Below are 27,883 nucleotides of genomic sequence, written 5' to 3'. Positions count from 1 at the left end.
CCGCGTGCGCACTCCGGAGCTCCCGGTCTCAGTCTTGTTCCAGTGCACGCACCGGAGCTCTGTTTCAGTCTGGTGGCAGGCGCTCCTGGCTCATAGTCTCAGTCTGCTCTCTCGCGGGTGCCTGTCTGTGAGTCCGCCAGCTCCCCTGTGCAGGTGACTACCGCTTCCCGGTGGCCAAACGCGGCGGCTCCCTCCCCCTTCCATTTATCTTCCGATATCTGTGCGTGGTTTCATGGCTCCCCGCTTTGTACCTCAATACTCAACGCTGGAGATGTTCATTTGTAGAGATCCAGATGTATCTTCCTGCATCTCAGGCTGATTCCGTGGGTGTTCAGGCTCGTCTGGTACCCATTCAACTCGACTCAGGGGACCAGCTGAAAAAGGGGTCCCCTAGTCCTCCGCCCTTAACTCAATTTTGTTGATCTTTTAAAAGAACCAGCTCTCAGGGCACCTGGGTGGCTAGGTTCATTAAACATCTGACTTTTGATTTCGGCTCAGGTCATGATCTTGGGGTCCTGGAATCGAGCCCGTGTCAGGCTCCATTCTCAGGGGAATCTTCTTGAGGATTTTTCTCCCTCTCCCTCTGCTGCTCCTCCTTCAAATAAATAAATCTTAAAAACAAAACAGAAAAAGAACCAGCTCCTGGTTTCATTGATCTGTTCCATTGGGTTTCTTCCTTGTATTTCAGTGGTTGTTTTTTTGTTTGTTTTTTGTTTTTTTTCTGCTCTAATCTTTATTTCCTTCCTTCTGCTGGCCTTGGGCTTTGTTTGTTCTTCTTCTAGTTCCTTTATGTGTAAGGATAGGTTATTTGAGTTTTTTCTTACTTCTTGAGGTAAATTCGTATTTCTATAATCTTCCCTCTTAGAACAGACTTTGCTGCATTCCACAGGTTTTGTAACAGTATTTTCATCTTTATTTGCATTTGTTTTTTTGATTTTTCTTTTTGATTTCTTGGTTGACCCATTCATTGTTGTTGGTTGCTTTTGTTTGTTTGTTTTTAGCATATTACTTAGCCTCCATGTATTTGTGTGTTTTATAGATTTTTTTTTTCTTGTAAGTGACTTCTAGTTCCATACTGTTGTGGTGGGAGAAGATGCATGATATGATTTCAGTCTTTTTGAATTCAGTGAGACTTGTTTTATGGCCTAATATGTGATCTGTTCTGTAGAATGTTCCATGTGCACTTGAAATGAATGTGCATTCTGTTGTTTTTCAATGGAATGTTCTGAATATATCTGTTAGGTCCATCTGATACAGTGGCCATTCAAAACTACTCATTGATTTCAAAGTTTCCTTTTTTTTGTTTTTTTTTGTCTAGATGATCTATCCATTGATGTAAGTGTGGTGTTAAAGTCTTATACTATTATTGTTTTACTGTCAATTTCTTCCTTTATTTCTGTTAGTAGTCACTCTGTGTATTTCAGTACTCCCATATGGGGTGCATAGATATTTACAATTGTTATATCCTCTTGTTGGATTGTTCCCTTTATCATTATGTAGTCTCCTTCTTTGTATCTTATTAGTTTTTGATTTAAAGTCTATTTTGTCTAAGTATTGCTATGCCAGCTTTCTTTCTGATTCCATTTTCATGATAAATTTGTTTTCATCTTTTCACTTTCAGTCTGCATGTGCCTTTAGGTCTCAGCTGAGTTTCTTTCACTTCAATTTTGAAACAATTTTTGCTTGGTAAAGAGTTCTAGATGATTTCTTTTTCTTTCCTTTTCTTTTTTTCTTTTTAAACTTTATTGTGGAATGAAACAGAACGTGAGATCTACCCTCTTGACAAATTTTTAAATGTGCAGTATATTATTTATTTTTGACTATAGGGATGATGTTGTATAGCAGATCTCAAGAGCTTATTCACCTTGCTTAACAGAAATTTTATGCCCAATGATTAGTACCTCACCATTTCTCCCTCATCCTAGCCCCAGGTATTCACTATTCTACTCGTTGATTCTATGAATTTGATGGTTTAAGGTAAATCATAAGTGGAATCATGCAGTATTTGCTTATGTCTGGCTTATTTCACTTAATATAATGTCCTCAATTTCATCTATGGAGTTCCTTATTGCACAGTTTTCTTTTTAAAGACTGAAGAGTATTCCACTGTATTTTTTTTTTTTAGTCCATTCACTTGTGGGTGGACACTTAGTTTGTTTCTGTATCTTTGCTATTATGAATAGTGCTGCAGTGAACCTGGGAGTACTGATAAGATTTCAAAATCTTGATTTCATTTCCTTTGTCTAAATACCTAGAAGTAGAATTGCCAGATCATAATGTTCGTGCTAGTTTTAATTTTTTTAGGAATTTCTATACTGCTTTCCATAGTGGCTATACCATTTTGCATTCCCATCAACACTGTGTAGGGGTTTCAATTTCTCCATGTCCTTGTTCACACCTGGTTGTTTTTATTTATATACTTTAAAAGTGTCTCTGCTTTTCTCTGCTTTTCATAGTTTCTGACATGTAGTCTACTGTTATTTACCTTTGTTCCTCTGGTTTCTTTTAAGATTTTCTTTATTGCTGGCTTTCAGTAATTTGATTATAAGTTGATATGCTGGCACTTCCTCTTCCCCAGACATTTTTTTAGTTTCTGGGACTCTAATTTCATATATGATAGATACTTTGTGGTGGTATTTCATAAGCTCACTGATGCTCTGTTCATTTTTTAAATAGTTCTTATTACTGTATGTTCATGTCACTGATTTCTTCATTGTCTCATCTGCTTTTTAAAAATTCTCAGATACTGTATTTCTTACCTCTAGAAGCTGTGTTTGTATCTTTTTCATTTAAGCATTTTAGATGCTTACAGTTTACTCTAGATCTTAAACATAAGTCTATTTACAATCGATGTGTTAATTTCCTTGTCCATTAATTTTATTGTACTACTTTACACATTGTGAGATTTTTTTTTTCTTTTTGGTTATGGTATGTAGTTAAGTTACTTAGAATTAGTTAAGTCATTTTGAAGCCTTTAAGCTTTGTTAGGGAAGGAATAAAGATGTCTTCTCCGTAGTGGTAATATACTCCCATTACTAAGGTAATACATCGTAACAACTCTACCCAGTGCTCCAGGCATTTTGATGTCTTTCCATTCTGGTTTGTGGGGTTCCAAAAAATTCTCAGTCTTATGTGAGCTTCCGAAGTTATTCTACCAATGTTTTGCCCGTGGTACTTTTCCTTTTCTCTCACATGTACAAGTCAGTACTAAGCCAAAGATTTGAGAAGATCCCTCTGTAGGTCTCTAGATTTCTCTTTATATGCTTCTTTTCTGATTCTGGCCTTCACTCAGCAACATGTGAGGTTCTTTTGAGTTCCTCCTCACTGCACTACAGCCTGGAAATTACTTCTGGGTAAACTGGGGCAAGTGTAGGGTTTAATCTCATTTGTTTCCATCTTTTTAGAAATCACAATCCTGATCTATTATCCAATATCTAAAATGTATTTTTTTCATTTATTTTATCTAGTTTTCCAGTTAATTAAGATAAGAAGTTAAATTAGGTCCTTATTTTTATATATTGGCCTTAGCAGATGTTCCGTATTAATTAATTTAATCGCATTTAAACAAAGTCCACTATAAATGCCATAATTTTATTGATTTTTATTCCAAGTGTTGGATATTTCAGTGGTTTCCAATTTATCAAACACTTTAATTTAAATAATCATTGTATGTAAATGTTTGAATTAGTGACTGTTTTGTTGGCCTAGTTTTTCCTAGAAGGGCTGTTACTAGATGAAAATCTTAAGTACTTTTTATGCTGTATTTATCCTTTTTTAAATGCTCTTTTTATGATCATATGGAGCAATTTTTTTCTTAGAAAGCACATGCCAATTTATAGAAATTCCTACTTATACTGATAGCTAACATTTATGGAGGTATTAATATGTCTCACACATATTAGCACTGTTAGATGCATGTTCACAAATGCTTAAAAACAATATTTTAAGTAAAAACTGGTAAATTATGGGTTGAGAATTGAAACACAGGGTAATGAGGCTACAGTCTCCACTCCAACTTCTACATTATTTTATTTCCTTACAAGCATTGCTATCATTTAAGTTTTTGGCAAATTAAATACCTACACAAGGGTATCCCATTCTTTCAATTTGGTTACTGGTAGAATAAAGAATTTGGGTATTTCTTAGTCATTTCATTTATTTTGTGAACTACCTATGTGTGTCTTTTGTCTGTCTTATCTATTTAAAGATAACAGGAAATCTGAATAAGACATTATGGGGCCATGTACTTGTAGAAATTCACTGAGACAGCACACTAACAATGACCAAAGATGCCAGAAACAAAGTTACTCTGCAGATAGTTGGTGAAATGCCACCTTTGGTTACTAGGGTCATTTCTATAGTGAAGAGTACCTAAGAATTTCTACTTCTAGGTGGTCACAGGTTTGTGGAGGGATAGCAAAGAAAATAAAGGGTTTTTAAATGCCCTAAGAGTTTGTGGCTTCAACAAGAACTTGTTGGTTGGCTCCCTTGATACTATTTCACTCTTCTTTAAGGAAAGAAGGAAAACCTTTAATTTGCATATCATTTGGTCAGTAGGTAACCAACAACATTCTAAAATTAGTTTAAAGCTATATTTATGGTGAATTTTGGCAATTATAATTTAAGCAATTAGTTTTAGCTTAAAGATGGTCATGAAGACAACATTAAAATATTTCAGGTTCCTTTCACAATCTTTTCTCAGTATGAACGTGATAGGGAAAACAAATATTGTAAATGCTTTTGTTGCATAGGACTGGTAAAGACATGCAGTTATAATTCTTAAGGCATTTTTATTCTATCATAGCAATTCTTTAGGCTTTTTTAACAGACTTTTAAAAATATATGTGCAGTCATAATTTCATATATAATATAAATTTAATACAAAATACTAGAAAAACAGTGTTTTTTAACAGTTCTTTAAAATATGTGCAAAGTCATAATTTCATATATAATATAAACTTAGTACAAAATACTAGAAAAACAAAAGAGGTTTTTGTTGTTGTGGATCTGTGTATTCAAGATATTTCACTATTGATTAGGATAGTCTGTCTTACCCAAATGTGAATGTCACATCAGTAGTTTAACCCACCAGTTAGAATCTACTCTGTCTTGCTGGCTGCTAAGTATTTAGCAAGGAACGTGGGCGCAAATTCTGGAACCAGATAATTAGACCTCAAATCCTAACTTTGCTGCTATTAGCTATGTGACCTAGATCTCTGTGCCTCAGTTTCTGTTGACAAAATTAATCATGACAAATGATGAGGAATCCATCCATCCTGGATGACTTGAAACATCTTCTCTAAAGCCTCTTTAAACTCATGAGAAATAAGGGAGCTTTCCAAGTAGAAAAGTGTCTTAACAATCCCTACTTTGATGGACAACTCATTGAGAAGCCATATTTTCTAAAATTAGCAACTTTGCTCTTTGAACTTACATCTGTAAAAATTAACATAGTTCCACTGTATGTGGTGAGTCCGTTTTTTCCTGCTTTCGAGATCTTCTTGCTGTCTTTGGATATCAGTATTTTGATTATTTGTCCAGATGTGGATCGTTTTGCATATTCCACTGGAACAAATTGAATTTTGGGATATGTAGATTAATGTTTATCATATTTGGAGAGTTTTCAGTGATTTTATTTGAAACTTTTTTCCCCCTATGTTCTCCTTTCTTTCTGTTACACTCATTTATACAGATGTTGCTGATCTTAATGATGTCTCAAAGTTTTCTGAGCCTTTTTCATCTTTTCTTACTACATTTTTCTTTCTCCATATTGGATAATATCTTAAATTTTTTTCCCTTTCAAGTTCTCAGATTCTTTTTTTCTGCCAGATCAAACCTACTTCTGAGACCATTTTACTAATTTAATGTTTCACTTCAGTATTGTACATTTCAACTCCAGAATGTCCTTTTTTGGGGTCATTTCTGTGTGTTTATTATTCTGTATTTGAATCTTAATTTTGTCTTTTTCCCCCCTCTTTCTTTCTTTCCCTCTTTCTTTCCCTGTTTCTTTCCCTCTCTTTCTTTCCCTCTCTCTTTTCCCTCTCTTTCTTTCCTTCTCTCTCTCCATCCCCCCTCCATCCCCCCTCTCTCTCCATCCCTCCTCTCTCCATCTCTCCTCTCTCTTCATCCTCCCCCTCTTCATCCCCCCTCCATCCCCCCTCCTCTCCCCATACCCCCTCTCTCCACCCACCTCTNTATGTATCAGTCACACCTTCTGTTTTTTGCATGTCTCATTTTTTTCCCCATTACTAGACATTTTATACAATGTCTGTAGTTTCTGATTTTCACCCTGGGACTTACTGTTGCTTGGTTCTATTTGTTTAGCACATTGCTTGGATTAATTCTGTGATGTCCATTTCTCAAGTGTGCAACCTCTTATGTTAGTGTTTAGAATTTTTATCTCTTCTTAGATTTCAAGGTTGGAATCCTAGAAGTTGCTCCTGGGTCAGCATAGGTTAGTTTTCAGTCAGTGACTGATTAAGGATTGTGAGTAAGCCTTTTGAGCCAGTAAGACTCCTACCCATTTCAGGAAGATTTCAAATCTGCACTCCTTTTAGCGAGGGGTTACCAGTTCAGTTGCTTCAGAGTGGACTAGATTAGGGTCTGCGTCTCCCAGAGTGACTTTTTTACCCTAAGAGGGAGCTTGGGAGAATGGTGGTCTCCATTTTTTTTTTTTTGAGTTAACTTAACTGACCTGGAACTTCTGTCCTATGAGCAGATGCTGGGGTTGGAGGGTGAGGCAGAGGCAATGGAAGACCTAAGTCTTGTTGTTCTGGTGTGCCATGTTTGACCAGGATAGAGCCTTTACCCTACAAGTGAAGTAGATGTGGGTTGGGAGACGGTATCTCCTTGGCTGTAGGCTCTTGGAATACATCTTCTGAAACCTAGACCTTAGGTTTGGCTTTGAGGGAATTCTTCCAGAGTGAAACCATTGCCTTCTAATTAGGGGTGGGGGAGGGAGCGGAGAAGGGAAAATGGAGCCAGCCTCTTCTTGGCCCTGCCCAACAAGGATAAACCTTTTGGAAAATTGAGTAGGAAGTAGGGTATTGGTGATGGGAGCAGTTTCTGGCTTAAATGCCACAGATTAACACGATTCTTACTAATAATCTTCAAGTTTATTTAAATAAATGCTTCTCAATTAATTACCTAATCTTAGGTCAATTTCCAGAGATTTTGAAAATACTTGTAGTTTGGTAATTTTCATCATTTTAATGATTATTTCACTGAAGACTCTGCATGCTCACATGGGCCAAGTTTCTTCTCCTTTGTGTAATTTTCACCACCTAATGATTGATCCCAAGGCTGGGAATTGGGACATTCATTTCTGACCCCTCTTCTTGAACTGGCTTGCCTCTTCCCTAACCAAACCCTGCCCAAAACCTGAAAAGTTATTGTAGCCTGTTTTCCTGTGAGCTTCCCTTATGATAAAGTCATATAAACAGAAGCTTTTGGAATTAAAAACAAAACCCTTTCAAAAAACAAAAATAATAATTAAAAGAAACCCTTCTTACAACAAATTTGTTTTTCAAGGTGGCTGCCATAGCCTGAACTTAGAAAGTACAAATCGACTTAATCTTGGCAAGGATGTTGCTGCCCTAGTCCAGTATATAACTTTCTCATAAAGCAATGAACTTTCATGTAACAGATGGAGAATCATAGGGCATCATAATTTAAAGAGAATTAAGAATTTAAATATTAAACACAGTATAATAACAATGATATCTGCTTAGATAAAAGGCAGATTAATTTTAGCTGATGGGAAGTGAAAGAGAATTTTGAAATGAACTGTGACAGAAGGGAGTAGATGACTCACTTTTGATGCTCCAGTTCTATAAAAAGCCCAGCTCCTGACTCAGCTGGCTGGGCATCAACAAATTGGTGACTAAGAAGCAATCAGGAGAGGAAGCTGGTGGTGCAGACTGACTAAAAGAAGTAAGGCTGACCCATCTCATGAAATGACAGGTCATTGGCTTTTAACACCACAGTTTTTACTAGCAACACTAGCATTTTCCCAGCCACCTAAAGTTGCAAATCACTTAAATGTTTTCATTATATAATATTTTGAAGCATACTAAAATGTATATATTCAGTAAAAAGCATACTTACAAACTTATCACATTCAAATATGCACCATTTTTAATAAAAATATTACCATTAGTTTTTTCTTTGATATTTTATTTGAGTGAGTGAGAGAGAGAGTCCAGGATGGGAGGCGCAGAGCGAGAGAGAGAAAGAGTCTCAAGCAGACTCCCCGCTGAACACAGAGCCCCATGCAGGGCTCTATCCAAGGACCTGAGCAGAAACCAAGTTGGCTGCTTAACTAACTGCTCCACGCAGGGGTCCCTGTTCTGCGTATACTTTTGGACTACCCCCACAACTAAAGAAATTTGTAAATTTTATTTTTGTTATTCATTTCCCTTTTAGAATTTCTCATGTTTAAGTTTTACAAAAATGGAAACTTCTTACATGTGGTTTTCTCTAGGACTTAAAAATAAAGTTTAGTTAAAATTTTTAGTTTTCATCCATGTGGGTAGCCATACTTCATTTATTTTTTTAAAACTTAATTTCTTTTTCTGAGCTAAAATGCATTTACAATGAAGTTCACTTGTTAAAAATATATAATTCACTCATTAGTAAATTCCCAAGTTTGTGCAACCAGCACCACTATCTAATTCCAGAATGTTTTTATCACCATAAAAAGAAACTCCTACCTGTTAATAATCAGTAATTTCCTCCTTCTCCCAGCTCCTGGCAACCATGGTATTTTTGGATTTTCCTATTTGAAACATTTCCAACTGTGTCTGGCTTGTTTTACTTAACCAAGATGTGTGTGTTTGTTTTTACCTGAAGGAATGCTCTTTTGTTTGTTTGTTTTTATTATAATCTCCTGGTGCTCATCATGACAAGTGCACTCCTTAACCCCCATCACCTATTTCACCCATCCTCCCACCCACCTTCCCTCTGGTAACCATTAGTTTTCTGTAGTTAAGAATCTGCTCCGTGGTTTGTCTCTTTTTTCCCTTTGCTTGCTTGTTTTGTTTTTCAAATTCCACATGTAAGTGAAATCATATGGTGTTTGTTTCTCTGACTGACTTATTTCACTTAGCATTATATTCTCTAGCTCCATCCATGTCCTTGCAAATACCAAGATTTCATTCTTTTTTATAGCTGAATAATATTCCATCGTATGTGTATATATGTGTATATACCACCTCTTTATCCATCCATCAATCGAAGGACACTTGCACTGCTTCTGTATCTTGGCTATTATAAACAATGCTGCTATAATCATAAGGGTGCATGTATTCCTTTGAATTAATGTTCTTCTGTTCTTTGGGTAAATATCCAGTAGTGCGATTGTTAAATCATGAGGTAGTTCTATTTTTAACTTTTTCAGGAACCTCCATACTGTGTTCCAGAGTGGCTATACCAGTTTGAATTCCCACCAACAGCGCAAGAAGATTCCTTTTTCTCTACATCCTTGCCAACAACTGTTGTTTCTTGTGTTGTCAGGCATTCTGACAGGTGTAAGTTGATATCCAATTTAGTTTTGATTTGCATCTTCCTGATAACAGATGATAAGCATTTTTTCATGTCTGTTGGCCATCTGGATGTCATCTTTGAGGATATGTCTGTTCATGACTTCTGTCCATTTTTTTAATTGGATTATTTGTTTTTGTGTATTGAAATTTATAATTTCTTTATATATTTTGGATACTAAGACTTTATCAGGTATGTCATTTGCAAATATCTCCTCCCATTCCATAGGTTATTAATTGTCTTCGGTTATTTCCTTTGCTGTGCAGAAGCTTTTTATTTTGATGTAGTCTCAATATTTTACTTTTGCTTTTGTTTCCCTTGCATCAGAGGACCTATTTAGAAAAAAGTTGCTATGTCCAATGTCAGAGAAATGACTGCCTGTGCTCTCTTCTAGGATTTTTATGGTTTCAGGTCTCCTATCTAGGCCTTTCATCCATTTCAAAATTATTTTTGTGTCTGGTATAAGAAAGTGGTCCAGTTTCATTCCTTACATGTTGCTGCTCAGTTTTCCCAATACTATTTGTTGAAGAGACTGTATTTTGTCATTGGATATTCTTTCCTGCTTTGTCAAAGATTAATTGACCATATAATTGTGGGTTTATTTCTGGATTTTTTATTCTGTTCTATGGATCTATGTGTCTATTTTTGTGCCATACTTTTTTGATTACTACAGCTTTATAATATAACTTGAAGTCCAGAATTGTGATGCCTCCAGCTTTTTTTTTTTTTTCTATTTCAAGATTGCTTTTGCTACTTGGGGTCTTTTGTGGTTTCCTACAAATTTTAGGATTGTTTGTTCTAGTACTGTGAAAATTGATGGTATTTTGATGGACATTGTATTAAATGTGTGCATTGCTTTGGGTAGTATAGACATTTTAACAATATTCTTCTTCTTTTTTTTTTTTAAGATTTTATTTTTTTGTTTATTTGACAGCCAGCGAGAGAGGGAACACAAGCAGGGGGAGTGGGAGAGGAAGAAGCAGGCTCATAGCAGNGCAATATTCTTCTTCTTCTTTTTTTTTAAGATTTTATTTTTTTATTTATTTGACAGCCAGTGAGAGAGGGAACACAAGCAGGGGGAGTGGGAGAGGAAGAAGCAGGCTCATAGCAGAAGAGCCTGATGTGGGGCTCGATCCCATAACGCCGGGATCACGCCCTGAGCCGAAGGCAGACGCTTAACCGCTGTGCCACCCAGGCGCCCCTAACAATATTCTTCTAATCCATGAGCATGGAATGTCTTTCCATTTCTTTGTGTCATCTTTAATTTTTTATCAGTGTTTTGTGGTTTTCAGACTACAGGTCTTTCACCTCCAGTTCAGTGTATTCCTCGGTATCTTATTATTTTGAGTACAATTATAAGTGGGATTATTAATTTCTCTTTCTGTTACTTCATTATTAATGTATAAAAATGCAACACATTTCTGTGTATTAATTTTCTATCCTGTAACTTAATTTATCAGTTCTAGCATTTTTTTTTGGTGGAATCTTTCAGGTTTTCTATATGTAGTATCATGTCATCTATGAACTGTGAAAATTTTACTTCTTCCTTACCAGTTTGGATGCCCTTTATTTCTTTTTGTTGTCTGACTGCTGCAGCCGGGACTTCTTTTCTTTTAATTTTTAAAAATTATGTTAGTCACCGTACAGTACATCCTTCGTTTTTGTTGTAAAGTTCGATGATTCCTTAGTTGCGTATAACACCCAGTGCACCATGCAATACGTGCCCTCCTTACTACCNATACAGTACATCCCTCGTTTTTGTTGTAAAGTTCGATGATTCCTTAGTTGCGTATAACACCCAGTGCACCATGCAATACATGCCCTCCTTACTACCCATCACCAGCCTATCCCATTCCCCCACCCCCTCCCCTCTGAAGTCTTCAGTTTGTTTCTCATAGTCCATAGTCTCTCATGTTTCATTCCCCCTTCTGATTACCCCCCTTTTCTTTATCCCTTTCTTCCCCTACCTATCTTCCTAGTTCTTATGTTCCACAGATGAGAGAAATCATATGATAATTGTCTTTCTCTGCTTGACTTATTTCACTTAGCATTATCTCCTCCAGTGCCGTCCATGTTGCAGCAAATGTTGAGAATTCGTTCTTTCTGATAGCTGAGTAATATTCCATTGTATATATGGACCACAGCTTCTTAATCCAGTCATCTGTTGAAGGGCATCTCGGCTCCTTCCACGATTTAGCTATTGTGGACAATGCTGCTATGAACATTGGGGTGCATATGGCCCTTCTCTTCACTATGTCTGTATCTTTGGGGTAAATACCCAGTAGCGCAATTGCATCCGGGACTTCTAGTACTATGTTGAATGAAGGTAGTGAGAATGGACATCCTTGTCTTGTTCCTGACCAGGGGAAAAGCTCTGATTTTCCCCATTGAGGATTATGTTAGTTGTGGGTTTTTCATATATGGTCTTTATTATGTTGAGGTATGTTCCTTCTAAACCTCCTTTGTTGAGGGTTTTTATCACAAACAGATGTTGTGTTTTGTCAAATGCTTTTTCTGCATCTATTGAAATGATCATATGATTCTTATCCTTTCTCTTATTGATGTGATGTATCACATTGGTTTTGTGAATATTAAACCACCCTTGCAAACCGGGAATAAATCCCACTTGATTCTGGTGAATGATTTTTTTTTTTAATATATTGTTGGACTTGGTTTACTAGTGTTTTGTTGAAGATTTTTTTTCATCTACGTTCATCAGAGATACTGGCCTATACTTCTCTCTTTTATATGGTATCTTTTATCTGGTTTGGTATCTGAGTGATGCTGGCCTCATAGAAGGAATTTGGAAATTTTCCTTCCATTTCTATTTTTTGGAATAGTTTGAAAAGAATAGATATTACCTCTTTAACTGTGTGGTAGAATTCACCTGTGAAGCCATCTAGCCCTGGACTTTTGTTTGTTGGGAGTTTTTTGATTACAGATTCATTTTCTTCGCTGGTTATTGATCTGTTAACATTTTCTATTTCTTCCTGTTACAGTTGGTAGGTTATGTGTTTCTAGGAATTTATCCATTTCTTCCAGGTTGTGCAATTTGTTGGCATAGAGTTTTTCATAATACTGTTAAAAAGGTTTCTATTTCTGTGGTGTTGGTAGTTGTTTTTCCTCATTTGTGATTTTGAGTCCTTTCTCTTTTTTTCTTGGTAAATCTGGGTAGAAGTTGATCAATTTTATTGATTTCTTTTTCAAAAAACAGTTTCTTGTTTCATCAATTTGTTTTATATATATTTTTTAGTGTCTATGCCATTTATTTCTGTTCCATTCTTTATTATTTCCTTGCTCTGCTGGCTTTAGGTTTTGGATGTTCTTTTTCTAGCTCCCTTTAAGTGAAAGTTTAGGTTGTTTGAAATTTTTCTTGCTTCCTCAGCTAAGCCTATACTGTTATACACTTCCCTCTCAGAACCTCTTTTGCTGTGCCCCAAAGGTTTTGAACCATTGTTTTCATTTTCATTTGTTTCCATGTACTTTTTTATTCTTTGATTTCCTGGTTGACATATTGTTTAGTAGCATGTTATTTAATCTCCATGTATTTGTACTTTTTCCAAATTATTTCTTGTGGTTGCTTTCTAGTTGCATAGCATTGTATCAGAAAAGATGCATGGTTTAAATTTGATCTTGAATTTTTTGAGGCTTGTTTTGTTGCCCAACATGTGATCTGTTCTGGAGGATGTTCCACATGCCCTTGAAAAGACTATATTCTGCTATCTTAGGATGGAATGTTCTGAATATATGCTAAATCCATCTAGTCCAGTGTGTCATTTAAAGCCATTTATTCCTTACTGATTTTCTGTTTAGATGACCTGTCCATTGATATAAGGAGTTTTAAAGTCCTTTACTATTATTATATTATTATCATTTAGAAACTAATCTTTGTTATTAATGATTTCATGTATTTGGGTGCATACATATTTATAATTGTTTTATCTTCTTGTTGGATTATACCCTTTATTATTATATAATGTCCTTCTTTGTTTTTTGTTAAAGTCTTTTTTTTTGTTTTTTGAGTTTATTTTGTCTTCTGTAAGAAAGCTGGAGTAGCAATACTTCTATCTGTTTGCATGATAAATGTTTCTCCATCCCCTCACTTTAAATCTGCAGGTGTCTTTAGGTCTAAAATGAGTCTCTTATAGGCAGCATATAGATAAGTCTTTTGGGGTTTTCTTGTCTACTCTGTCAACCTATGTCTTTTGATTAGAATATTTAGTCCATTCACATTTAAAGTAATAATTGGTATGTATTAGGATTTATTGACATTTTATTATTTGTTTTGTGGTTGTTTCTGAAGATTTTTTCTGGTCCTTTCTTGTCTTCCATAGTTTGCTGGTTTTCTTTAGTGATATATTTGGATTTATTTCTCTTTATTCTTTGCATATTTATTAGTGATTTTTGATTTGTGGTTACCATTAGGTTTGTATATAACATCTTCTGCATATAACAGTCTGTATTAAGTTGATGATCATTTAAGTTTGAACCCATTCTTTATTCCTTTCCTTCCCATGTTTTAGGTATATGGTGTTATATATTAGGTCCTTTTTATTTTGTAAGTTCCTAGATTGATTTTTTTCCCCCAGAAATATTCATTTTTACTGATTTTGTGTTTCTACCTTCATGCTGTCATTTTTGGTCTTTCCTTTTCACTCAAAGAATACCTTTTAATATTTCTTACAGGGCTGATTTAGTGGTCATGAACTCTTTGAGTTTTGTTTGTCTGGGAAATCTTTATCTCTCCTTCTATTCTGAATGATAGCCTTGCTGGATAGAGTTTTCTTGGCTTCAGGTTTTTCCAGTTTATCATTTTGAATATATCATGCTACTCCTTTCTGGCTTGGAAAGTTTCCGCTGAAAAATCTGCTGATACCTCTATGGGGCTTCCTTTGTGTGTAACTGTCTTCTTTTGCCTTGTTACTTTAAATGTTTTTATCATCATATTTTGCCATTTATAGTATGTCTTTATGTGGATCTGCTTTTGTTGATATTTGTTGGGGGTACTCTGTGCCTCCTGATTCTCAATATCTGTTTCCTTCTCCAGATTAGGGAAGTTTTCAGCTGTTATTTCTTCAAATAAATTCGCTGCCCCCTTTCTCTCTCCTTTTCCTCTGAGACTCCTACAATGTGAATGTTATTACATTTGAGGAAGTCATCTAGTTCCCTAAGTCTATTCTTGTTTTGCATAGTTCTTTTTTTTTTTCTCCTTCGTTCAGCTTGATTACCTTTCATTACTCCCTCTTCTGGGTCATTAATTTATTCCTTTTCTTTTTCCAGCCTGCTGTTCATTCCATCAAGTGTGTTTCTCACGTAATTTGAGACCTGTATCTCTGCTGTGTTATTCTTTATCTCTGTGTTAATGGTCTCACTGATGTCCTCCATCTTTTTCTCAAATCCAGTGAGTATCCTTATGATCATTGCTTTAAATTTTCCATTAGGCATATTATTTATATCAGTTTAGCTTAGATCTCTGACCATGGCCTTGTCCATTTCTTTCATTTGGGACAAATTCCTTTGTTTTCTCATTTTGTCTACATCTTTGCACCTGTTTTTGTGTTTTATGAAAGTCAGCTGCGTCTTCTGCTGTTGAGGGTAATGGCCTTATAAAGAAGATTACCTATAGTGCCCTGCAGTGTAGTGTCTCCCATTCCCAAGAGATTGGCACTTCTGGGAGTATTTCTAATATGTGCTGCATGTGCAATGCCGTTGTGTTCTGGCTACTTTATTCTTCAGACCAGTCATCTGCAGAGCTTCTCTTTGTCTGTTGTGGGCAATGTTTGGTCCCTGGCCTGAATGTGGTGAGTTTTAACTAGTTGTATTCTGGTCTGCTTGTGAAATGAGACCTGTTGCCACCACCACCAGAACTGAGGCTGCACAACTCCTGAGTCAGGTGGGAGTTTGGGCTGGTCTTCTGGGGGAGGGAGCCTCGTGCTGGGACTGAGGCAAGCATGACTGGGAAGGGCAATTCTTCCAGAGTGTGTGTGTGTGTGTGTGTGTGGGGGTGCTTATTAATGTAAGCAAGTTAGGTAGGGAGTGTGTGTGCTGTGCTGGTTCATGCAGGTGGCCATGTGTTTATGCTGAGGGGTGGAGGAGGGGCGCCAGTTCCTTCGTACCCAGAGGGGACTCTCTGTGAATGCTGCCTCCCTGGTATGCACTCTGAGATGAGCAACTAACCTTTCCACTGTGCGCCCTAGGTGCTCTTCAGATTGCTGTTTCCACACTGTATGTCCATGCGCTGTTTGTTCCACCTTTTCTCCAAAAGCTGCCCCAATGTCCTTTGAGCTCTCCCAGAGCCAAGCACACTGACCTTTAGAACTCCAGGCTTGAAGCCCTACTGGTTGCAAGAATTCAGAAAACTTGGGCTCTCTTTCCAAGCCAATTGTTATGGGGATTCATCTTCCTGTATGGGCTCCCCTGTGTGGCAGTCTCTCTCTTACCCCTCTTTGTGACTATGGCTCCCTCCCTACTATAGTGGCCACCATCCATTTCCCTTCCAAGTCATTTCTTCACACTTCCTACTTTCTTTGATGTGGCCTCTTCTCTACCTTTGGTTGTGAAGTTTGTTCTCCCAGACTTCAGATCAATTTCTGGAGTATTTAGGATGATTTGATGGTTATCTAGTTATATTAATGGGATGAGGTGAGCCTAAGCCCCCCCCCCCATTCTGTTGCTATCTTCAAAGAAAAAACTAGCCATGATTATTTCAAAGTTCACCCATGTTGTAGCATGGATCAGTACTTCATTTCCCATGGCTAGGTAATATTCTATTTTGTGAAATATTCATACAATGGATACCAATACATTTCTTGATCTCTTCATCAATTGACATATTTGGGTTGTATTCATTTTTTAGCTTGATGAACAATGCTTCTATAAGCATTCATGAGTAAGTTTTTTTGTGTCAGCATATGCTCTTCATTCTCCTAGATATATATATCTAGGAGTAGAATTGATAGGTTATATGACAGTTTTCTATTTAACTTTTTGAGGAAGTGGCAAGCCATTTTACAGGTGACTGCATGATTTTCTATAGCATCAGCAATGTATGAGGGTTCCAGTTTTTTGATATATGTGCCAATACTTGCTTTTAATTTTTAATAAAATTATAGCCAACTTAGAGCATGTGAAGTGGTGTCTCATTGTGGTTTTGATTTGCACTTGCCTAATGACTGGTGATGGTGACCATCTGTTGATGTGCTTTTGGCCATCTGTGCATGTGCTTTGGAGAAATGTCTATTCAAATATTTGGCCCATTTTAAAATTGATTATTTGTCTTTTTGAAGGTGGATTATAAATGCTCATTATGTATGATGGATACTAGTCCCTTGTCAGGTACATAATTTGTAAATATACTCCATTATGTATATTGTCTTTTCACTTTCTTGATAGAACCTTTGACACACAAACATTTTTAGCTTTGAGAAAGTCCAGCTTATTTATTTTTTTTCCTTTGGTTCCTTTTGACATCATATCTAAGAAATTGTTCAACATTGTAAAGATTTATGCCTATGTTTATTTCTGGAGTTTTATAGTTTTAGCTCTTTAAACTTAGGGTTTTGATCCTTTTTTGACTTAGTAATTTATATATGGTATGAGGTAGGGGGCCCAATTAGTTCTTTTACATGAAGTTGTCCCAGTACCATTTGTTGAAAAGACCATTCTTTCCCCCATTGAATGATATAGTGGGTTGAATGGTAACCCCCAAAACATAGATCCATGTCCTAATCCCCAGAACCTGTGAATATGATATTTTTTGGGAAAAGGATCTTTGCATATGCTATTAAATTAAGAGTCTTGAGGTGAAATTATCCTGTATTATCAAGGTGGGTCCTACTGACAAGAGTCTTTATGGGAAACAGAAGAGAAGACAGACATACACAAAAGGAGGCAATGTGAAGATGATGGCAGAGATTGGAGTGGTATGGCCATAAGCCAGTAAAAGCAACAACCATTGGACACTTGAAGACTCAAAGAATATATTTTACTTTGGATCATCCAGGGGGAGTGAGACCCTGTTAACACCTTGATTTTGAATTTCTGGCCTCTCAAACTGTGAAAAAATAAATCTGCTACTTTAGATTACCCAGTTTGTAGTAATTTGTTACAGCAGCAATGGGAAACAAATACAAATGGTCTTAGCACTCTTGTCAAAAATCAATTGACCATAGCTGGATGGATTTATTTCTGGATTCTCAATTCTAATCCTTTGATTTATGAATCTATTTTAATGCAAGTCCCACATTACCTTTGACTGCTATAGTTTTCTAGTAGCTACAGTATGAAGAGTATGAGTCATACAGTATGAAGAGTATGAGTCATTCATCTTTGTTATCCTTTTTTAAAGATTATTATGACTATTCTTGTTTCCTATTGTTCCCTTGAAATTTCACATGAATTTTAGGATGAGTTCATATAAAAAGGCAGTTGTAATTTTGAAAGAGATCACACTGAATCTATAGATCAATTTGTAGAATGCTGCCATCACTACAATATTGATCTTCCCATTCATGAACATGTCTTTCCATTTTTTTTGGTTTTAATTCTTTTCAGCAATGTTTTATAGTTTTCAATATGTATGTCTTATACTACTTTCATTAAATCATTCTTTAAGTATTTTTTGATACTGTTATATATAGTAAATGTTATTTTTGGTTTATTCATTGTTAATATGTAGAAATATATTGATGTTTGTATATTAATCTTTACCCCTCAACTTTACTGAACTTATTTGTTTGCTCTAATGTATTAGTGTTTTTGGGGATTCTTTGGGGATATCTATTTATAAATCATGTCAACTGCAGATATAGTTTTCTTCCTTTCCAATCAGGATGTCTTTATTTTTTATTTATTCTTGCCTAATTGCTCTGACCAGAACCTCTAGTGCAATGTTGAATAGATATGGCTAGACTAGGCATCATTGTCTCATTCCTGATTATCAGGGGTACAGCTTTCAACCTTTACTATTACGTTCTGTGTCTTTTTTTTTTTTTAGATCTTTATATTAGGTGGAACAAGTTCCTTTCTGACATTAAAGGATATTATATTTCATCAGATTTTTTTTCTATATCTATATAAATCATGTTTTCAAATCTTTATTTTGTTAATGTGGTTTATTATGTTAGTTTTAAACCAACCTAGCATTCCTGGGATAAATCCCACTTGGTCATGGTGCATATTCTTTTTTATATGCTGCTGGATGTGGTTTCTAGTATTTTGTTGAGGATTTTGCCTATATTCATGCAATGAGAATACTAGTATGTAGTTTTGTTTTCTTGTGATGTTTTGATTTGGTTTGGTAGCTGGGTAATGATGGTCAGAGTTACAAAGTATTCCCTTGTCTTCTACAGTTGAGGTGTTTTTGACATAAAAACACTTGGTGGTAATTCTCATTTAAACATTTGATAGATTTTGCCAGTGGATTCATCTGGGCTTGAGTTTTGATGATTAATCATCAAAAATCCTTCACTCTCTTTTCTTGTTATAAGTCTATGCCAATTTTCTGTTTCTTTTGGAGTCCATATCAGAAGTTTATATCTTTCTTGAGATTTGTTATATCTAGGATATCTAATTTGTTGGCATTTTTTTCCTATTCACTTAAAATCTTCTATAAGTTTAGTGTGTCTATAATGTCACCTTTTTACCCTTCTGTGTTTAGTAATTGGAGACTTCTTATTTTTTGCTTGTTCATTCTAGCTAAATACTTGACAATTTTGTCAATGATTGTAAAGAACCAACATTTGTTTTCTTTTTCTATTCTCCATATTTATTTCATCTCTAATAATTATCTTCCCTTCTGCTTGTTTTGCATTTAGATTACTCATATTTCCCCCTAGTTTCTTAAGGTGAGATGATTTGGTTATTGATTGAATACTTATCCTGTTTTTAATGTGGGCACTTATAACTCTAAATTTCCCTCTGAGCACTGTTTTCATGGTATCCCATAAGTTTTGGTGTATTGTATCTTAGTCTTCCTTTATCTCAAAGTATTATCAAACTTCCCTGTGATTTCCTCTTTGACCTATTGGATAATTAGGGTATATGGTCTAAGTTCCACATCTGTGAATTTCTAAAAATCTTCTATTTCTAATTAAATTCTGTTGTAGTTATAGGAGATACTTTATATAATTTTAATCTTTCTATGTCTTCTAGAATATAGGATTTATTTAGGAATATTTTCAAAAGTTTTTCACAGGGACCTACAGAAGAAATGTTTTTGATTACAACTATGTGTGTGTGTGCATGTGTGTGTGTGTGTGTGTGTATAACAGATATAGTGAGTCCCAGGTAACTTTAGAAACTTATTTCATGGTCCACTAATGAGTATCAAATACAGATATTTTGGTCCATGCTATTGAAAAAGCCAGTCTACAATGAGATATGGGGCTTGCACTCAAAGCTGTCATTACAATCCCACCCTTTAATTCAGTCAAGTTGCTGTTTTCAGATTTCCTCAACGAAGTATTGTTTGTTTATATTCTGGTGCAAGCGCTTTATCTCATTCCAATCTTTTAATGGATAGCTTGAGAACCAGTACCTGTTCTTGGAATATACTTATTGATACACTGCTATACCTGTGATTGTATAGTGTGCTATCGTATGTGTAGTGTATGAGTGTTCAACTGTGTAAGATGATATCAAGTCAATTTTCAAATTAGTTGTACCAGTTTACATTTGCACTGGAGTTACTATTTCTTCAAACCTCAACACCTAGTATGATTCAGTTACTTTTGCATATCTCTTGAAGGAAAAATTATGACTCACTATGAGTCTAAATCTCCTTGATTATGACTGAAATTGAGCTTGTTTTGTATTTGTCAGTTATTTTTCTTAGAATATACTGTTGAGCATAGTCATTTTCTGTTGCATTTTATTAATGATAATTATCCCTTGCCACTCACATCCTTCTTCCCCCACTGCCACCCCAACCCCTCCATCCATTTATTTAACTACTTATCTACTTAACATTAGTAGATAATTAGGCTTTGTCGGTTATATATGTCACAAATATCTTCAACTTTATTGTCACTTTTCATTTGTATGTTTGAACAAAAGCTATTTAATGTGGTTGAATTTATCTATCTCCTTCTTGTTATTAGTACTTTTTGGGGTAATATAAAATGTTTCTTCATTTTCTTCAATTTTATATTTTTTCTGTATATCTGGAGTTGATTTGTGTGTGTGTGTGTGTGTGTGTGTGTGTGTATGATGTGATATAGAAGTCCCATGAAATGTATATATATATATATATATATCAATATCAATATTCCTAGGGCAATTTGTTGAATAATTGTTTTCTACAATGCTCCTTTTTACAGATACACCTTTCCATACACTTGTAGGTTTGCTTCTGAGCTCTGTATTCTGCACTATGTGTCAAATTATATGCCATTAACACTCAGTTACCATATTGTAACAATAAGTCTTGAGATTTAGTAGGGAAGTTTTCCTTGCCATATTTTTGTTTTGGTTATTCTTTGGCTTTTGCTATTCTGTATAGATTTTAGAGTCAGCTCGTTAAATTTCTTGCAAACCTTATTAGGGTTTTCATATAAGTTACTTTGAACATAGAGACCAACCAGACACATGCATAATTGAAGATGCTTCTGCACTAATATAGACTGTGCAGGCCAGCCTATCTGCCAACTGAATGCCACCAAAAGATTTTTGTTGATGTCATGTGGAGAAGAGTCATTTACCTGAGCAGTGTCCAAATTTTTGACCTTTTCAAATTGTGAGATAGAATCAAATTGTATTTGCTTTAAACCACTAAGTCCTAACATATTTGATAATAGTAATAGATAAGCAGTACAGAATTCGATAGATGGAAGTGAAGCGCTACATAAACTTGAAAACATGTTGCATTGACTTTGGGAATCAGGAAATTGTTATTGGAGGCTGGAAAAAATGAAACTTTGTTATATATTGGCCAGAAGCTTAGCAACATTGTCACCTGTATGTCATGTATTGGTATCTATATGTCATAGATAGATATGAATATATAAATATAAAGCTGGTCAATTTGGCAGACCTGTTTTGGGAACAATTTTTCAAGTACCATGTTGTTATTTTTTAGCCATATATAATGACGTACAGATGAAGGGAAATAAACTACAAATAAAAAATTCCATTTACACACAAGATTTGGAGAAAAGGTAGTCATGCCTTGTCATTTGAGAATAAAACTGTTTCTTATTCCCAGCTTCCCTAAAAGGCTCTCAGATTAAATGTGTATAGGGTAAAGTTCATCTCAGGGATATGCCTTTAAGACCCATTAGTAAGTTGTTATGAAGATTTAAGGACGTGTCTCATAGAAACTTTCAACTAGACAAAATGCCTCATGGGAAACTTAATCATTTTTCTATAGCCTTCTGATCTTTATCCCAAGTTCAAGAGAAACTTCCTTGGGAGACTTGTGTTATGACTTTAATCCAATTTAGTGAACCTTACTAAGATTCATAGAAATCCCACAAAGTTTATAAGAGAATTATATTAGTACCATCAACTTGGAATAAAAGGGACAGAAATATTTCAAAACAAAACAAAAACCCACAGGTCTTCAACTGTCTAAGAGTAGAGAGAAAGCTAAAAAGGTTACTCAAGAGGCAAAATGAGTTGTTTATTATGGACAATAAAAGATGACTTAAAGTTGCGTTCCAAGGGCCCAGAGGGTGAAGTGAAAAGCCACAGATAACTATATCCACAGAATAGGACTGGCTCCTAATCAAGATACCAGCAACATGTACTTCTGTCTTTTTCCTGTTTTTTGTTTTTGTTTTTTGTTTTTTTTAATTTCCTAAGCCTTGCTGAGATATATCTGACCTATTACACTGCTTAAGGTGTATAATGTGATGATTTGGTAGACATATATAATGTGAAATGACTACCACAATAAGATTAGTTAACCTATCCATTACCTCAGTTACCTTTTTCTTTCTTTCTTTTTTTTTTTTTTTGTAGTAAGAACATTTACAATCTATCCTCTTTGCAACTTTTAAGTACATAGTACAGTATCATTAACTATAGTCCTGAAGCTATACATTAGGTGCCCAGAACTTATTCATCATAAAACTGAAAGTTTGTACCCTTCATGCTAGATGAGTGATTGAGCCATGTTGGACCATCCAACCAACCCACCCGTGAGTTACCTGGAAAAAAGTGACCCCTGTTGATGCATCATGACTGGGATATTCTTCTGTTTCAAGAGTTTACAACTCCTGACCCACAAAATAGTGAGATACAGCAATAATTGCTGGTTTAGGCTACTAAGTTTTGAAGTAGCTTGTTGTACAACAATAGGTGATGGCAAGAGAATCCTATAGATACAACTGTTCATGTACAAGATAAAACCTATGTAAGTGCTTATTGCAGCACTGAAACTACCTAATACTCAATAGGTGACAGGTTCAATTGTGGTATATATATATATATATATACATGTATATGGATGTGTGTGTATATATGTAGTAGTTTAAGAAAGATTGAAGATGCTTCTGCACAGATACAGAAATATCTCTGAAATACATTTAGTTAAGAAGCAAAATGAAAAACAGTATGTTGAATATGCAACTATTTGTGTAAAAAGTGGGGCAAGGGAGTATGTAAGGATTTGTGTGCAAATATCTCTGGAAAGATGGGCAGAAACTAGTCCTATTAGCTACCTACAGGGAGGGAGTCTGGATGACTTGTGGACAAGGGTGGCTGAAAAATTTTGCTGTAGAGACTTTTATAGTTTATCATTTTTACATTTAAAGTACATTTTCTTGGTTCAAAAAGTGAAAATAATACAGGGGTAAGATTAGAAAAGTGTTGGTTAGGCTAGCCCAAAAGTTATAATGTGACATCTTTGGCTTCCTTACCTACAATTGGGCCCTTACTTAATTGCAACCGCTTTTCCTGTTCTCAGTAGCAACGTTGATGTTATTACTCTGCTAAAAAGTCTTTAGAACTCTATATTTCTCTCAAGATGAAACCCCCAGTTCCTAAGGTTTGTCTTATTTAAAGTTTGTCTTAATTTGGCCTAAGTCTAATTCTTTGTCCCTGATCTCTTTATCAATCCTCACTTCCAACAGTTTACTGTCTGGCAATGCTCAATTTTTTATATAGTTCCTTGAAAACACAATGATGTGTCATACTTCGCGACTTTGTGTATGCCTTTCCTGTTGCCTGGACTTTCCTCTTCTTTTATCCTGGTGAACTCCATTAGATCCTTTCAAAATTAAATTCTGATTTCATTTACTATCTACCAATTGTAACAAATTACTTACTCTTTTGCACATATATGGACTATTTTTTGCATTTCTGATAGTTTAATTTTTTAAAAAATTTATACACCTATATTTACATTAAATTTGGGTCTCATTGAAGGCAGACTTTGTGTCCCGTTTTTAAACTCAGACCCCGACAGAAAAGTTCTCAGATTGCAAAAGGAACTCAAAGATTGCGTGTATATAACAATCTACAACAATCTTACATCTTCATTTGGATATTTTGTTAAATTCGAAAACCTCATCAGAACTAGTGTTTAATGGTGATAGCATCATTAAAGGATTGTCTCTCTTTCTATATATTTTTTCAATGTATATATTTTTTCCCCTTTAGCCACCTCCTGTTCCCTTTGACTAAGCAGTTTTCCCTAGGCAGACATTTTTTATTTGAGACAAGATGACAAAGTAACAAAATGCAGTTTTTTGACAGTACAGCTAGAATTCAAAACAGTGATAAAGGAGGTTTATAAAGAAGAAATATGATGAAGTATTTTCTCAATTATTTTCTACCAGAATAATCAATTAAAATGTCCATTTCCTAAGAGTTTACTTGGCAATAAGTCTTAATTTTTTTCCCCTCCAGAAAGAATGTGTAGGTGTCATTTGTTGCTGAGTAACTATGAAGCAAGGAAACAGTTTACTTAATTATAGGAAAGATATATTGCACATTTGTATAGCACGCCTGGATGAAAAGATTTAGAGGGAAAGTTATCTTCCTGCAAAATCCCTTGATAATCGCCTTACAGTCTCATTTGAAAACTTGAAGTGTGGAAAAGTAGATGTGCTAAACCTGTTCATATTCTCTTAGTGACAAGCGAATGCTTTTTATAGCTTGTACTTGCTGTGAGCTTCATTTGGAGGTTCAACTGTTCCTGATAACCAGTTTTGAATAACAATGGAAACATCAAGCCAGATTGTGCCTCTACTGGGGGATCGGTATGGAGATCTTAACTTTTCTCTGGGCATGTTTCAGAGTTTAGGCGTGTATGATGTAGAGTCTTCCCTATTTTATGTTAATTCACATGTCATTATACTTTAAGTGTATTTACAGAGCATCATTTTGCATTTATGCATTCAATTAATTAGAACCGTGATTTCATTTAAATACCTGTATGCCTCATAAATTCTGCTTTGCTCAAACTAAAGCAAAATCTTAGAGATTGCAATTGTGTCCTTATGGAGGCAATTAGCACCTAAAAATGTTTATTTTCAAGCACACACTGGGTGGCTGCTTGACAAACATGTCCATCATTCTAATTCTATTGTTTGGTATTTTATGCAAATGGAAGCATACACATATGTATGGTTTTGTTTTTAAGTATTTTGACATACCTGATGGCATACTATACACATTGTTCTAAGCTTCATTTTTCACTTACATATCTTGGACGTTGTCTCACAATTGAATCCCTTTTCTTAAAAACAACTACAGAGGAGGAGGAGTTAAGATGGCAGAAGAGTAGGGGATCCTTTTATCAGCCGGTCCCCTGAGTAGAGCTGGATAGGTACCAGACCAGCCTGAACATCCACGGAATCAGCCTGAGACGCAGGAAGATACATCTGGATCTCTACAAATGAACATCTCCAGCGCTGAGTATTGAGGTACAAAGCAGGGAGCCGTGAAACCATGCACAGATATCAGAAGATAAATGGAAGGGGGAGGGAGCCGCCATGTTCGGATGCTGGGAAGTGGTAGCCACCAGCACGGGGGAGCGGGCGGACTCATGGACCGGCACCCGTGAGACAGCAGACTGGGGTCATGAGCCGGGAGTGCGCGCCACCAGACTTCTCACGGAACTCTGGTGCGCTCACTGGAAACAGACTGAGACCAGGAGCTCCGGGAGCACGCAGGGGCGGCTGGCGGCTGGTGCTGTTAAAAACACAAAGGACAGAGATGTGCCAGCCCTGGAAGTGAGGGCTGGGACGCCGGGTGTGGGGTGCACATCCCGAGATGCTGCATGGTTGAGCAGCACCAACAGTAACGGAGTTAAAGTGGCCAGAACATCAGTGGAGAACAGGCCGCGATCCCTCTGTTCTGAGACAGAGGCTGAGATTCGGCCGCTGCTGCTCTGACTCTCAGAAGAGGCACAGCAAACTGCCAGGGAAAGCCGCCAGAGAACCAAAGCCTGGAAATACTGGCTCACAGCGTGCCCATCCCCATCCCCCCTCACAGGGGACATGGAGGCTCTACCCAAACAGGGTTGCCTGAGTATTGGAACGGCAGGCCCCTCCCCCAGAAGGCTGGCTGAAAAATCAAGAAGCCAACATCCCCGGGCGCCTGGGTGGCTCAGTCATTAAGCGCCTGTTTCAGCTCAGGGCATGATCCAGGTGTTCTGGAAAGGAGTCCTTCATCGTGCTCCTCCGCTGGGAGCCTGCTTCTTCCTTTCCCACTGCCCTGCTTGTGCTCCCTCTCTCGCTGGCTGTCTCTCTGTCACATAAATAAATAAAATCTTAAAAATAAAATAAAATCTTAAAAAAAAAGAAGCCCACATCCCTAAGATCCCTATAAAACAAGGGCGCATGGCCTGGGTCACGGTCAATAATTTGGGCTCTGGACAACCCTGCAACCTCTCCTCATAAGAATGATGAGAAGAGGAAGTCCCCCCCAGCAAAGAAAAGACAATGAGTCTGTGTCCTCTGCCACAGAACTAATGGATAGGGATATAACCAAATTATCAGAAATGGAATTCAGAGTAACAATGGTCAAGATGATGTGTAGACTTGAAAAATGAAAAGTATTAATGAAACTGTTAATGAGAATATAGAATCTCTAAGGGCGGAAATGAGAGCGAATCTGGCAGAAATTAACAATTCTATGAGCCAAATGCAGTCAAACTAGAGGCTCTGAAAGCCAGGGTCACTGAGGCAGAAGAATTGAGGATGGGTTAGCAGAAGAAAAAGTGAAGAAGAAGTTAGAAAAAGAAAAAGCGAAAATAGAATCTGGACTTAAAAAAATCCACACCCACGAATGTAGGTTACAGGAGATTACTGACTCAATGAAACGTTCCAGTGTCAGAATCATCAGCATCCCCGAGGGTGTGGAGAAAAACAGAGGTCTAGAAGAGATATTTGAACAAATTGTAGCTGAAAACTTCCCTAATCTAGCAAGGGAAACAAGCATTCATGTCCAAGAGGCAGAGAGGACCCCTCCCAAGCTCAACCACGACAAACCTACGCCACGTCATGTCATAGTGCAATTTGCAAATATTAGATCCAAGGATATAGTATTGAAAGCGGCCAGGGCAAAGAAATTTCTCATGTACCAAGACAAAGGTATCAGAATTACGTCAGACCTGTCTACACAGACCTGGAATGAGAGAAAGGGTTGGGGGGGCATTTTTAAAGCTCTTTCAGAGAAAAACATGCAGCCAAGGATCCTTTATCCAGCAAGGCTGTCATTCAGAATGGAAGGAGAAATAAAGACCTTCCAGAATTGCCAGTCATTGACCAATTTCGTAACCACGAAACCAGCTCTACAGGAGACATTAAGGGGGGTTGTATAAAAGTAAAAAGGCCCCAAGAGTGATACAGAACAGAAAGTCACAATCTATAGAAACAAAGACTGTGCTGGCAACATGGCATCATTAAAATCATATCTCTCAATATTCAGACTCAATGTAAATGGCCTAAATGCTCCCGTAAAATACCACAGGGTTGCAGGTTGGATAAAAAGACATGACCCATCCATTTGCTGTCTACAAGTGACTCATTTTGAACCTAAAGATACATTCAGACTGAAAGTAAAGGGATGGAATACCATCTTTCATGCCAATGGACCTCAAAAGAAAGCTGGGGTAGCAATTCTCATATCAGACAGATTGGATTTTAAACTAAAGACTATAGTTAGAGACACAGAAGGGCACTATATTCTTCTTAAACGATGTATCCAACAAGTGGATATGACAATTATACATATCTATGCCCCCAACAGGGGAGCAGCAAGATACACAAGCCAACTCTTAACCAGAAAAAAGGGACTTATAGATAAAAATACGTTAAGAGTAGGGGACCTCAACACTCCACTATCAGCAATAGACAGAGCACTGGAGCAGAAAACCAACATAGAAACAAGAGCT

At 36.4% G+C, this 27,883-nt stretch overlaps 1 long non-coding RNA gene across 4 annotated transcripts in view; it reads left to right on the top strand.

Annotated features, from left to right (window-relative positions):
• Positions 1–27,883, top strand: part of LOC117803106 — a 364,896-nt gene that overhangs the window by 11,678 nt on the left and 325,335 nt on the right. The gene's annotated exons all lie outside the window — the stretch shown is intronic.

Source organism: Ailuropoda melanoleuca, chromosome 7 (assembly GCF_002007445.2).
Source record: "Ailuropoda melanoleuca isolate Jingjing chromosome 7, ASM200744v2, whole genome shotgun sequence".
NCBI lineage: Eukaryota > Metazoa > Chordata > Mammalia > Carnivora > Ursidae > Ailuropoda > Ailuropoda melanoleuca.
This window is presented reverse-complemented; position numbering and strand designations above follow the sequence as displayed.